Source organism: Saccopteryx bilineata, chromosome 1 (genome assembly GCF_036850765.1).
Source record: "Saccopteryx bilineata isolate mSacBil1 chromosome 1, mSacBil1_pri_phased_curated, whole genome shotgun sequence".
NCBI lineage: Eukaryota > Metazoa > Chordata > Mammalia > Chiroptera > Emballonuridae > Saccopteryx > Saccopteryx bilineata.
The window spans coordinates 212,738,442-212,750,750 of record NC_089490.1 but is presented as its reverse complement, the minus strand read 5'-3'; the positions used below and the strand labels follow the sequence as shown (position 1 = coordinate 212,750,750).

The 12,309-nt window shown below is 35.9% G+C and overlaps 1 protein-coding gene across 6 annotated transcripts in view; it reads left to right on the top strand.

Annotated features, from left to right (window-relative positions):
• RGS7 (regulator of G protein signaling 7) overlaps nucleotides 1-12,309 on the top strand; it is a 476,419-nt gene that overhangs the window by 357,814 nt on the left and 106,296 nt on the right. The window lies entirely within an intron of this gene.

Below are 12,309 nucleotides of genomic sequence, written 5' to 3'. Positions count from 1 at the left end.
TCTTTGCCTTCACTTCCCTTGCCTTTGGAGACAAATTCATAAAGTACTCTTTATAACCAAGGTCCATGAGTTTAGTACCTATGTTTTCTTCTATATAATTTATTGTTTCAGGTCTTATATTTATATTTAGGTCTTTGATCCATTTTGAATTAATTTTAGTACAAGGGGACAAACTGTAGTTGAGTTTCATTCTTTTGCCTGTGGCCTTCCAGTTTTCCCAGCACAATTTGTTGAACAGGCTTTTTCCATTGTGTGTTGTTGGCCCCTTTATCAATAATTATTTGACCATATACATGTGGTTTTATTTCTGGGCTCTCTATTCTGTTCCATTGGTCTGAGTGTCTATTTCTCTGTCAATACCATGCTGCTTTGATTATTGTGGCTCTATAATATAATTTGAAGTCAGGTATTGTAATGCCCCCATCTTCATTCTCTTTTCTTAGGATTGCTCTGGCTATTTGGGGATTTTTTATAGTTTCATATAAACCTGATGATTTTTTGTTCCATTTCTTTAAAAAATGACATTGGAGCCTGACCTGTGGTGGCACAGTGCATAAAGCGTTGACCTGGAATGCTGAGGTTGTCGGTTCAAAACCCTGGGCTTGCCCGGTCAAGGCACATATGGGAGTTGAAGCTTCCTGCTCCTCCCCCTTCTCTCTCTCTCTTTCTCTCTCTCTCTCTCTCTCTCTCTCTCTCTCTCTCTCCTCTAAAATGAATAAATAAATAAAAATTAAAAAATTAAAAAATGACATTGGAATTTTGATGGGAATTGCATTAAATTTGTATATCGCTTTGGGTAATATAGTCATTTTGACTATATTTATTCTTCCTATACAAAAACGAGGAATATTTTTTTATTTCATTGTATCTTTTTTAATTTCTCTTAGCAGTGCTTTGTAGTTTTTATTATATAGGTCCTTCACATTCTTTGTTATGTTTATTCCTAGATATTTTAATTTTTTTTGTTGCAACTGTGAAGGGGATTGTTTTTTTGAGCTCATTTTCTGATGTTTCATTGTTGGCATATAGGAAAGCAATGGACTTTTATATATTAATTTTGTATCCTGTGGCCTTACTGTATTGGTTTATTGTTTCTAGTAGTCATTTTGTGGAGTCTTTGGGGTTTTCGATATACAGGATCATATCATCTGCAAAAAGTGATACCTTTACTTCTTTCTCAATATGAATGCCTTTTATTTCTTTCTCTTCTCTGATTGCTCTGGCTAGAACTTCCAGCACAACATTGAATAAGAGTGGAGAGAGTGGACAACCTTGTCTTGTTCCTGATTTTAGGGGAAAAGTCCTCAGTTTTGTGCCATTTAATATGATGTTAGCTGATAGTTTATCATAGATGGCCATTATTATGTTGAGATATTTTCCTTCTATACCCATTTTGTTAAGTGTTTTAAACATAAAATGATGTTGTATTTAATCGAATGCCTTTTCTGCATCTATGGATAAGATCATATGGTTTTTGTTCTTTGTTTTGTTGATATGGTGTATTATGTTAACCATTTTACATATGTTGAACCATCCTTGTGATTCTGGGAAGAATCCCACTTGATCATGATGAATTCTTTTTTTAATGTGTTGTTATATTTGATTTGATAATATTTTGTTTGGTATTTTAGCATCTGTATTCATTAAAGATAATGGTCTGTAGTTTTCTTTAATTTTGTTGTCCTTGCCAGGTTTCAGTATGAGGGTTATGTTGGCCTCATAAAATGTATTTGGCAGTATTGCTTCTTCTTCAATTTTTTGGAAGACTTTGAGTAGAATAGGAACCAAGTCTTCTTTGAATGTCTGATAGAATTCACTACTAGTATAGCTGGCTGGCCCTGGACATTTTTGGGGGGGAGGTTTTTGATAGTTGTTTCTAATTCCTCCCTGCTTATGGGTCTGTTTAGGCTTTCTACTTCTTCATGACTCAGTCTAGGAAGATTGTATTGTTCTAGGAATTTATCCATTTCTCCTATATTGTTAAATTTGGTGGCATATAGTTTTTCATAGTATTCTACAATAATTCTTTGTATATCTATGATATCTGTGGTGATTTCTCCTCTTTCATTTTGGATTTTGTTTATATGAGTCCTTTCTCTTTTTTCCTTGGTGAGTCTTGCCAAGGGTTTGTCAATTTTGTTGATCTTTTCAAAGAACCAGCTTCATGTTTTATTAATTTTTTCTATAGTTTTTCTATTCTCTATAGAAAATTTTTTCTATAGTTTTTCTGTTCTCTCTATTTCATTTATTTCTGCTTTGATTTTTATTATTTCCTTTCTTCGGCTGGTTTTGGGTTTTCTTTGTTCTTCTTCTAGTTCCTTAAGATGTGAAGTTAAGTGGTTTACTTGGGCTATCTCATGTTTTATAGGTCTGTAGTGATATGAACTTCCCTCTTATTACTGCTTTTGCTGCATCCCAGAGATTGTGATATGTTGTATTGTTATTTTTGTTTGCCTGTATATATCTTTTGATCCCTGCTCTTATTTCTTCTCTGATCACTCATTTTTAAAAGTATGCTATTTAGTTCCCGCATTTTTGTGAGTTTTTTTACCTCTTTTTTGCAGTTGAATTCTAGTTTCAAGGCTTTATGATCAGAAAATATGCTTGGTATAATATCAATCTTTCTGAATTTGTTGATGTTATTTTTGTGGCCCAACATATGGTCAATTCTTGAGAATGTTCTATATACACTAGAGAAAAATGTATACTCTGGCCCTTTGCTATGAAATGTCTTATAGATGTCTATCATATTCAACTGTTCCAGTGTTTCATTTAAGGCCAATATTTCTTTACTGATTTTCTGTTTGGATGAACGATCTAGAGCTGTCAGCGGTGTATTGAGGTCTCCAAGTATGATCATATTTTTGTTGGTTTTTTGTTTTTAGGTCAGTCAGTAGCTATCTTATATATTTTGGTGCTCCTTAGTTTGGTGCATATATACACCAAACCAGAAGTGTTGTGTCTTCCTCATTCAATGTCCCCTTTATCATTATGAAATAGCCGTTTTTATCTCTGATTACCTTTGCTGTCCTGTAGTTAGCATTGTTAGATATGAGTATTGCTACACCTGCTTTTTTTTTTGGATGTTATTTGCTTGGAGTATTGTTTTCCAACCTTTCACTTTGAATTTGTTTTTATCCTTGTAGCTTAGATGTGTTTCTTGTAGGCAGCATACAGTTGGATTTTCTTTTTTTAATCCATTCTGCTATTCTGTGTCTTTTTATTGGTGAGTTCAATCCATTTACATTTAGTGTAATTATTGACATTTGAGGGTTTCCTATTGCCATTTTATATATTGCTTTCTAATATTTTTGTATCTTGTTTGGTTCCTCTCTTTTATTTTTCTATCATTTGTTTTTGTTTGGTTGTAATACATACTTCTTTTCTCTGTTACTTTTTTTTCAAGCCATGTGCTTCTGTGGTGGTTTTTTCAGGGGTGGTTACCATTAAGTAATGGAAAGGATACATATCATGTTCATTATAGTACATTATTTCATGATTGCTTTTGCACTCCATCCTCCTTTGCTACTGTTAATCATTGTCCTCTCCCCTGTTTTGTTTCTTTGTCACAGATTAATCTTGTTTTTATTGTGTTCTTCTTGGAGCTTTTACTTGTAGTTTTGTTTTGTTTTGTTCTTTGTGTCTGGTCGGAAAACCCCCTTTAGTATTTCCTGAAGTGGGTGTTTTCTGGTGATAAATTTCCTCATCTTTTCTGTATCTGTGAATGTTTTTATTTCTCCTTCGTATTTGAAGGATAGCTTTGAGGGGTATAGTATTCTTGGCTGAAACCTCCTCTCTTTCAGAACTTTAAATATTGGAGGCCACTTTCTTCTACCTTATAGAGTTTCTGCTGAGAAATCTGTTAATAATCTAATTAGCTTCCTTTATATGTTGTATTCTTCTTTCTTTTTCCTGACTGCTTTGAGAATATTTTCTTTGTCATTGGTTTGTGCCAATTTCATTATGATGTGCCTTGGAATAGGTTTGTTAGGGTTAAGATAACTCAGTGTTGTGTTTGCTTCTTGAATTTGAGGCTTTAGTTCTTTCCAAAGACTTGGGAAGTTCTCATCTAGTATTTGTTTGAATATGTTCTCCATTACATTTTCTTTCTCTTCTCCTGATATACCCATTATTCTTATTTTGCCCTTTCTGATGGAGTCTGACAATTCCTGTAGGGCTATCTCATTTTTTTTAATTCAGGAGTCTCTCTCCTCTTCTCTCTGTAGTGCCTCTAGTTGCCTGTTTTCTATGTCACTAATTCTCTCCTCTATCTAGCCTGTTTTATTGGCTAAGCTTGTTACCTCATTTTTCAGTTCATAGATTGAATTTTTCATCTCTGTTTGATTCATTTTCATTGTTTCAATTTCCTTATTGAAGTATTATTTCTGTTCATTGAATTGTTTTTTGAGCTCCCTAAATTGCATTTCTGGGCTTTCTTGTATATCCCTGAGTATTATTAGGACTTCAATTTTAAATTCTCTGTCATTTAACTCCAAGGTTTCTAAGCTATTAAAATTTTTTTGTATAGTTTTTCCCTCATCTATGTGAGCTACATCTCTGTCTTTTGTATCCATAATATTCGATTTTTTTTCTTTAATGGCATTTGAGAGCGGTATTGTTAATAACACTAATAAGAGTTGATAAAAAAATTTTCTTTGAGAAAATACAGTGAAAAACTGAAAATTCTATTGTGCTAAGTGGAAGAAAAATATGTATAACAGAGGGCCTGGGTTGGGGGGAAGTGACAAAGAGGCAAAAAATGAGGCAAGAACCCACAAAATTCCACAAGGAAAAAATCTGGATCGAAAATAATTTGTTTGTAAATGATGGTCAAATGACAGAAATAGTGCAAGAGAAAAGAAAAAGAGAAAAAATACAGTAAAAAATGAAAATTCTATTGTATTAAGTGGCAAAAAAAACTATAAAATGGAGAGCTGGAGTTGAGGGAAATGCTAAAGAGATAAAAAGCGAAGTAGCCTGACCAGAAGGTGGCACAGTGGATAGAGTGTCGGACTGGGATGCAGAGGACCCAGGTTCGAGATTCCGAGGTTGCCAACGAGCACAGGCTCATCTGGTTTGAGCAAAAGCCCACCAGCCTGAACCCAAGGTCACTGGTTCGAACAAGGGTTTAACTCGGTCTGCTGAAGGCCCGCGGTCAAGGCACATATGAGAAAGCAATCAATGAACAACTAAGGTGTTGCAACGTGCAACGAAAAACTAATGATTGATGCTTCTCATCTCTCTCCGTTCCTGTCTGTCTGTCCCTCTCTCTGACTGACTCTCTGTCTCTGTAAAAAATAAATAAAATAAAAAATAAAAAATAAAAAAAAGCGAAGTAAAAGTACACAAAATGCCACAAAGAAAAAATTTGAATCCAGAATAAACTAATTTGTTTGTGGGTGAGATTTGAATGAGAGAAAAAGTGAAAGAGAAAAGAAGAAACAAAAAGAGAGAGAGAGAAAAAAATTAAGTTAAGCTTTTTGGAATGTAACACTCATAGAAAAAAAAAGAATGGAAAATGTAACACCTATGAGTAATAAAGTTCAAAATGAAAAGAAAAGAATAAAACAGAAAAAAGATAAAATGACCAAGGTGGAAGGAAAATAAAAGATACAAAATACAAGAAAAAATGGAAAAGTTATAAAGACTGTGGATTTTTCCTGTTTTTGAGAAGTTATCTTCTTCCTTTTTCTTTCTTCTCTCTCTTTTTGGCCGGTCGCGCTATACCCCAGGTTCTGCCCCTGTGGCAGAGATTTGCTGTTGTGTTGCTATGGTGATGACATAAATTAAGGCCTCATGCCCATTGGTAGGTGGGGCTTGTTAGGATTTTCAGAGTCCGACAATGGGAGAGTTCGTTTTTCTGGAGCCGCTCCCCAAATCTCTCCTTGAACCAGCAGCCTGGTGACCCAGCTGTGAAGTTGCCCCAGCCACTGCCTGGAGAGCAAGAGGCTCTAAAAGCTGCCAAGTCCCCCCTTTATCTCCACTCAATGCAGGGTTCTGGGTAAGGCTTTGCCAGCCAGAGCCACCAGCAAAATCAGGCAGGGCTGGGAACTGATTGCCTTTCAGGTGTCTTTCTATGAGCCTCTGGGCATGTCTAGTATGCCTCAGCACTCTGCAGGTGTGCTTCTTGGAGGCTGTCTGCAAGCTGCCTGTGCGCCCTTCCCCCCACCACTTCTGCAGTTCTCTTCCCCAGGAGTGTGCTTTGTTAGCCTGTATGGCTGGCAGAGGTGCTGCGCCCAGACAGGTCTGGGTATAGGGAAGCAGGCTTTATGCACTTCCCATGTGCTGTTGTTTGGAAGCTGGGATTATTCAGAAACTCTGGTCACAGCCCACACAGAGGGTCACTACTGACAGTCTCTGACTCAGCCCCTTCATCCGGGAACTCAGGCACCCACACCCAAAGCGCCAGGTGGATCTACTCACACACTGCCCATGCTCGCCAACCAGGATACCAGGAGTAAACAAGGTGACTACTCACCCACCTCTTCTAGAGTCTGCTGTTAGCATTAGCTCCAAGTGGGTCAAGCCACGGGCACACTCTCTCCTCAGCTTGAATGTCTCTGCCCTAGCCCAGCTTTTTCTGTGCCCCCAGCCCTCATTTTCTCTCAGTTCCAAGTGAAAGCAGCCCTTCCTCAGATCAGTGAGGAAAGCGGAATACTCTGTTCTCTATCTTATTTCCTTCACAGTGGATTATATATTCAGCCACCTTTTCACCCAGTGGTATCCTTGTTTAAAGTATGTGTATTTCAGATGCTTCTGAGATTGTTTTTCTGTCTCTAGTTGTTGAATTTGTTGAAGTCTCAGGGAGAGGTATCGGGAGCACTCCTCATGGTACCATTTCTCTGACATCACTAGATTTTCTATATCTTTATGATTCATTCTTTGTAGGTTGTATGTTTCAAAGAACTTATCCACTTCTTTAGGGTGTCAAATTTGTTGGCATATAATTGTTCATTATGACATTTTTTATTTGTATGGTATCAGTTGTACCATTTTTTCTTTCATTTCTGATTTTTTTAAAATCCTCTTTTTCTTGGTGAGTCTTACTAAAACCTTGTCAATTTTGCTTATCTTTTTATAGAACCAGCTCTTAGTTCATTGAAATTTTATATTGTCTTTTTGTTCTCTATTTCACTTATTTCTGCTCTTATCTTTACTGTCTTCATTCCACTAACTTAGTGCTTCATTTATTCTTCCTTTTCCAGTTTCTTGAAGTTTGAAGTTAGGTTGTTTATTTGAAATTTATCTTGTTTTTTAAGATGGGCATTTATTACTATGAACTCTCCTCTAAAAACTGCTTTGCTACATTCTATAAATTTTGGTATATTTATTTCTATTTTCATTTGTCTCAAGGTAATTTTTATTTCTCCTTTAATTTCTTTGATTGGTTGTTCAGTAGTATATTGTTTAATCTCCACATATTTGTGAATTTTCTACTTTTTTCTAAAAATTGATCAGAATAGGTATTAATATGACTTTAGTCTTCTTAAATTTATTAATACTTGATTCATAGCCTAACATGTGATCTATGCTGGAGAAGTATTTCATGTGCACTTGTGAAGAATGTGTATTCTGTTGCTTTTGGATAGAATGTTCTATATGTATCTCTTAATCAATCTTAACATGTTGTTTAACATGTTGTTTAAGGCTGATGTTTTCTTACTGATTTTCTGTCTAGGTAACCTATCCCTTGATGAAAGTTGGATATTAAAGTACTCTATTATTGTATTGCTGTCTATTTCTCCTTTTAGGTTTGTGTTAGGTAAATTATTATTTCCATTTTATTAAGAGATTTTAATGAGATTTTATCTTATTCTTTTGTTTGGAAACATGTTCCTTTGTTTCTTTATTTCCCTTAACTCTCTCTGCATAAGAAATCTACAGTCTTGGAGAAAAAGGTGGCAGCAGAGTAGGCAGATGCACAGACGCCCAGCTCTCACCATCAAACTGGAATACAAATCAATTTAGGAAAAATCAGCATGAAAAACCAACTCTGAACTGCAAGAACAGCTCTCAAAAAACAAGGAGCAAAGAAGAAGCCACAACAATCCTGGTAGGGAGCGCCTGACTCTCCTCTGAACGGAGGGGGGGTGAGGCTGAGAGCCCAGAGGGGATCTCACACAGGGAAAAGAGCAGAAACTACTGCTCACAGCCACTTGCCTGGCAACCAGGGAGCGAGGTGTGTTGAAAAAACCAGCTTATCTCCCAAGGGAGAGGGACAGACTGTGAGGGGCTTAGGAATGCAGGAAACAACTAAAAAAAAGCTGGCTCATCCATGCTGGAGGCAGCCATAGCTGGGGGAGGGACTGAACCTTTCACGAAACAGAGCTGAAGTGCTTCTGGATCAGAGATCTCTGGACATCTATCCAGCTCCAATCAGCCCAAGACACAGCTGAAAACAAGAAGTGGGGAGGAGGGTCAGTAACTCAGGTCTCCATGGAGATCTGAGATACACCTCCCCCTACTGAAGCTGAGAAAAAACCCTGCCCCCAGTGAGATTAGTTGGTGGAAGAGACCTTCACAGTCTCAGGTTACACCCACAGCATTCCTGGATACAGTTTCAAGGAAGCCCCCTGCTGAGATCAGTAAACAAGACTATAACCTGTTAAAAAAACAAATAAATCAAGACTTCAAAGCTGCCCAAATCCGAAAGTGGATTACAAATAATAGCTGATACCAACCCAAGAAGTCCTAGAAATAACACAACTGAAAACTGGAGGCAGACAACACCAAGCCTAGACTCAACTAACTCTACAGACAAAACACCGAAAATGAGAAGACAAAAAAGTGCAATCCAAATGAAACCTTCAGGAGATGAACTGATTGATATGGAAATAATCAAACTTCCAGATGTGGAGTTCAAAATAATTATTGTAAGGATGCTTAGGGATCTTAGAACAACAATGGATGGTCATTATGAACACCTAAATAAAGAAAGAGCAAGTATAAAAAAGAATCAGTCAGAGATGACAAATACAATATCAGAAATAAAGATCACAATGGAAGGATTTAAAAATAGGATAGATAGAGCAGAGGATTGAATCAGCGAGTAGAGGACAACTGGAATGAAGGCATGAAAGCAGAGAAGAAAAGAGAAAAGAGACTCAAAAAGTCATAGAAAACTCTTAGAGAGCTCTGTGACAACATGAAGAGAAATAACATCTGCATCATAGGGGTTCCTGAAGAAGAAGAAAAAGAACAAGGGATTGAGACTTTGTTCAATCATATCATAGCTGAAAACTTCCCTAACTTAATGCAAGAGAAACTCTCACAAGTCCAAGAAGCACAGAGGACTCCATTAAAGAGAAAACCAAAGAAACCTACACCAAGACACATCATAATTAAAATACCAAAGCTAAGCGATAAAGAGAAAATATTAAAAGCTGCAAGAGAAAAAAAAGTTATCACCTACAAAGGAGCCCCCATAAGGATGACATCGACTTCTAAACAGAAACACTTGAGGCCAGAAGGGAATGGCAAGAAATATTCAAAGTAATGCAGAACAAAAACCTACAACCAAGACTACTTTATCCAGCAAGGCTATCGTTTAAAATCGAAGGAGAAATAAAAAGCTTCCCAGACAAAAAAAACTCAAGGAATTCATTACAACCAAACCAATGCTACAGGAAATGTTAAGGGGCCTGTTGTAAACAGATCAAAGTGGGAAAAGAATATAGCAAAAAAGGAATACACCTTTAAAGAAGAAAATGGCAATAAACAACTACATATCAATAATAACCTTAAATGTAAATGGATGAAATGATCCAATCAAAAGACATAGGGTAGCTGCGTGGATAAGAAAACAGGACCCATACATATGTTGTCTACAAGAGACACACCTTAGAACAAAAGACACATATAGATTGAAGGTAAAAGGATGGAAAAAAACATTTCATGCAAACGGAAATGAAAAAAAAGCTGGGGTAGCAATACTTATATCAGACAAATTGGACTTTAAAACAAAGGATATAGTAAGAGATAAAGAAGGCCACTACATAATGATAAAGGGAGTAATCCAACAGGAAGATATAATTATTATAAATATCTATGCACCTAATATAGGAGCACCCAAATATATAAAGCAGACTATGATGGATTTACGGGGTGAGATCAACAGCAATACTATAATAGTAGGGGATTTCAATACCCCACTAACATCACTAGATAGATCCTCAAGAAAGAAAATTAACAAAGAAACAGCAGACTTATTGGAAACACTAGATCAACTTGATTTAATAGATATCTTCAGAACGTTTCACCCTAAAGCAGCAGAATATACATTCTTTTCAAGTGCTCATGGTACATTCTCTAGGATAGACACATGTTAGGGCACAAAAGTGCTCTCAACAAATTTAAGAGGACTGAAATCATATCAAGTACTTTCTTCGATTACAACTGCATGAAACTAGAAATGAATCACAACAGAAAAGCTCAAAAATTCTCAAACACATGGAAACTAAATAGCAGGTTGTTAAATAATGAATGGATTAAGAATGAGATCAAAGAAGAAATAAAAAAATTCCTAGAAACGAATAATAATGAGCATACAACATCTCAAAATTTATGGGACACAGCGAAGGCACTACTGAGAGGGAAATTCATAGCACTACAGGCACACTTTCAGAAGCTAGAAAAAGCTCAAACTTAACCCTGCATCTAAAAGAATTAGAAAAAGTACAGCAAGTAAAGCCCAAATGTAGTAGAAGGAAGGAAATAAAAAAAGATCAGAGCAGAAATAAATGACATAGAGGCTAAAGAAACAATACAGAGGCTCAATGAAACTAGGAGCTGGTTCTTTGAAAAGGTAAACAAGATTGATGAACCTTTAACAAGACTCACCAAGAAAAAGAGAGAGAGGACTCAAATAAATAAAATTAGAAATGAGAGAGAAGAAATAACAACTGACACAACAGAAATACAAAATATTGTAAGAAAATACTATGAAGAACTGTATGCCAAAAAACTAGACAACCTAGATGAAATGGACAAATTACTTGAAACATACAATCTTCCAAAAATCAATCTGGAAGAATCAGAAAACCTAAACAGACTGATTAAAAAAAATGAGATCAAAACAGTTTTCAAAAAACTCCCAACAAAGAAAAGTCCAGGGCCTGATTGCTTCACAACGGAATTCTACCAAATATTCAAAGAAGAACTAACTCCTATCTTTCTCAAACTATTTCAAAAAATTCAAGAGGAAGGAAGACTTCCAAGCTCCTTGTATGAGGTGAGCAAAATTTTGACTCCAAAACCAGGCAAAGACAACACAAAGAAAGAAAATTATAGGCCAATATTTCTGATGAATATAGATGCTAAAATCCTCAACAAAATATTAGCAAACCGGATCCAACAATATATGGAAGAAAACATACACCATGATCAAGTGGGATTTATTCTGGGGAGGCAAGGCTGGTACAATATTCGTAAATCAATCAATGTGATTCATCACATAAACCAAAAGAAGGAGAAAAAACATATGATAATTTCAATAGATGCAGAAAAAGCATTTGAAAAAATCCAGCACCCATTCATGATCAAAACTCTCAGCAAAGTGGGAATACAGGGAACATACCTCAACATGATAAAAGCCATCTATGAGAAACCCACAGCCAACATCATACTCAATGGGCAAAAATTAAAAGCAATACCCTTAAGATCAGGAACAAGGCAGGGGTGCCCCCTTTCACCACTCTTATTTAACATGGTCCTGGAAGTCCTGGTCACAGCAATCAGAAAAGAAGAAGAAATAAAAGGCATTCAAGTTGGAAAAGAAGAAGTAAAGCTATCATTATTTGCAGATGATATGATATTGTATATAGAAAACACTAAAGTCTCAGTCAAAAAGCTACTGGACCTGATAAATGAATTCAGCAAAGTGGTAGGATATAAAATCAATACTCAGAAATCAGAAGCATTTTTATACACCAACAATGAACAGTCAGAAAGAGAAATTAAGGAAACAATCCCCTTCACAATTACAACAAAAAAAATAAAGTACTTAGGAATAAACTTAACCAAGGAGACTAAAGACTTGTACTTGGAAAATTACAAAGCATTGGTAAAAGAAATTAGGGAAGATACAAACAAGTGGAAGCATATACCGTGCTCATGGTTAGGAAGAATAAACATCATTAAAATGTCTATATAACCCAAAGCAATGTATAAATTCAATTCAATACCAATTAAAATACCAATGACATACTTTAAAGATATAGACCACATATTCCAAAAATTTATATGGAACCAAAAGAGAACACGAATAGCCTCAGCAATCTTAAAAAAGAAGAATAAAGTGGGAGGTATCAC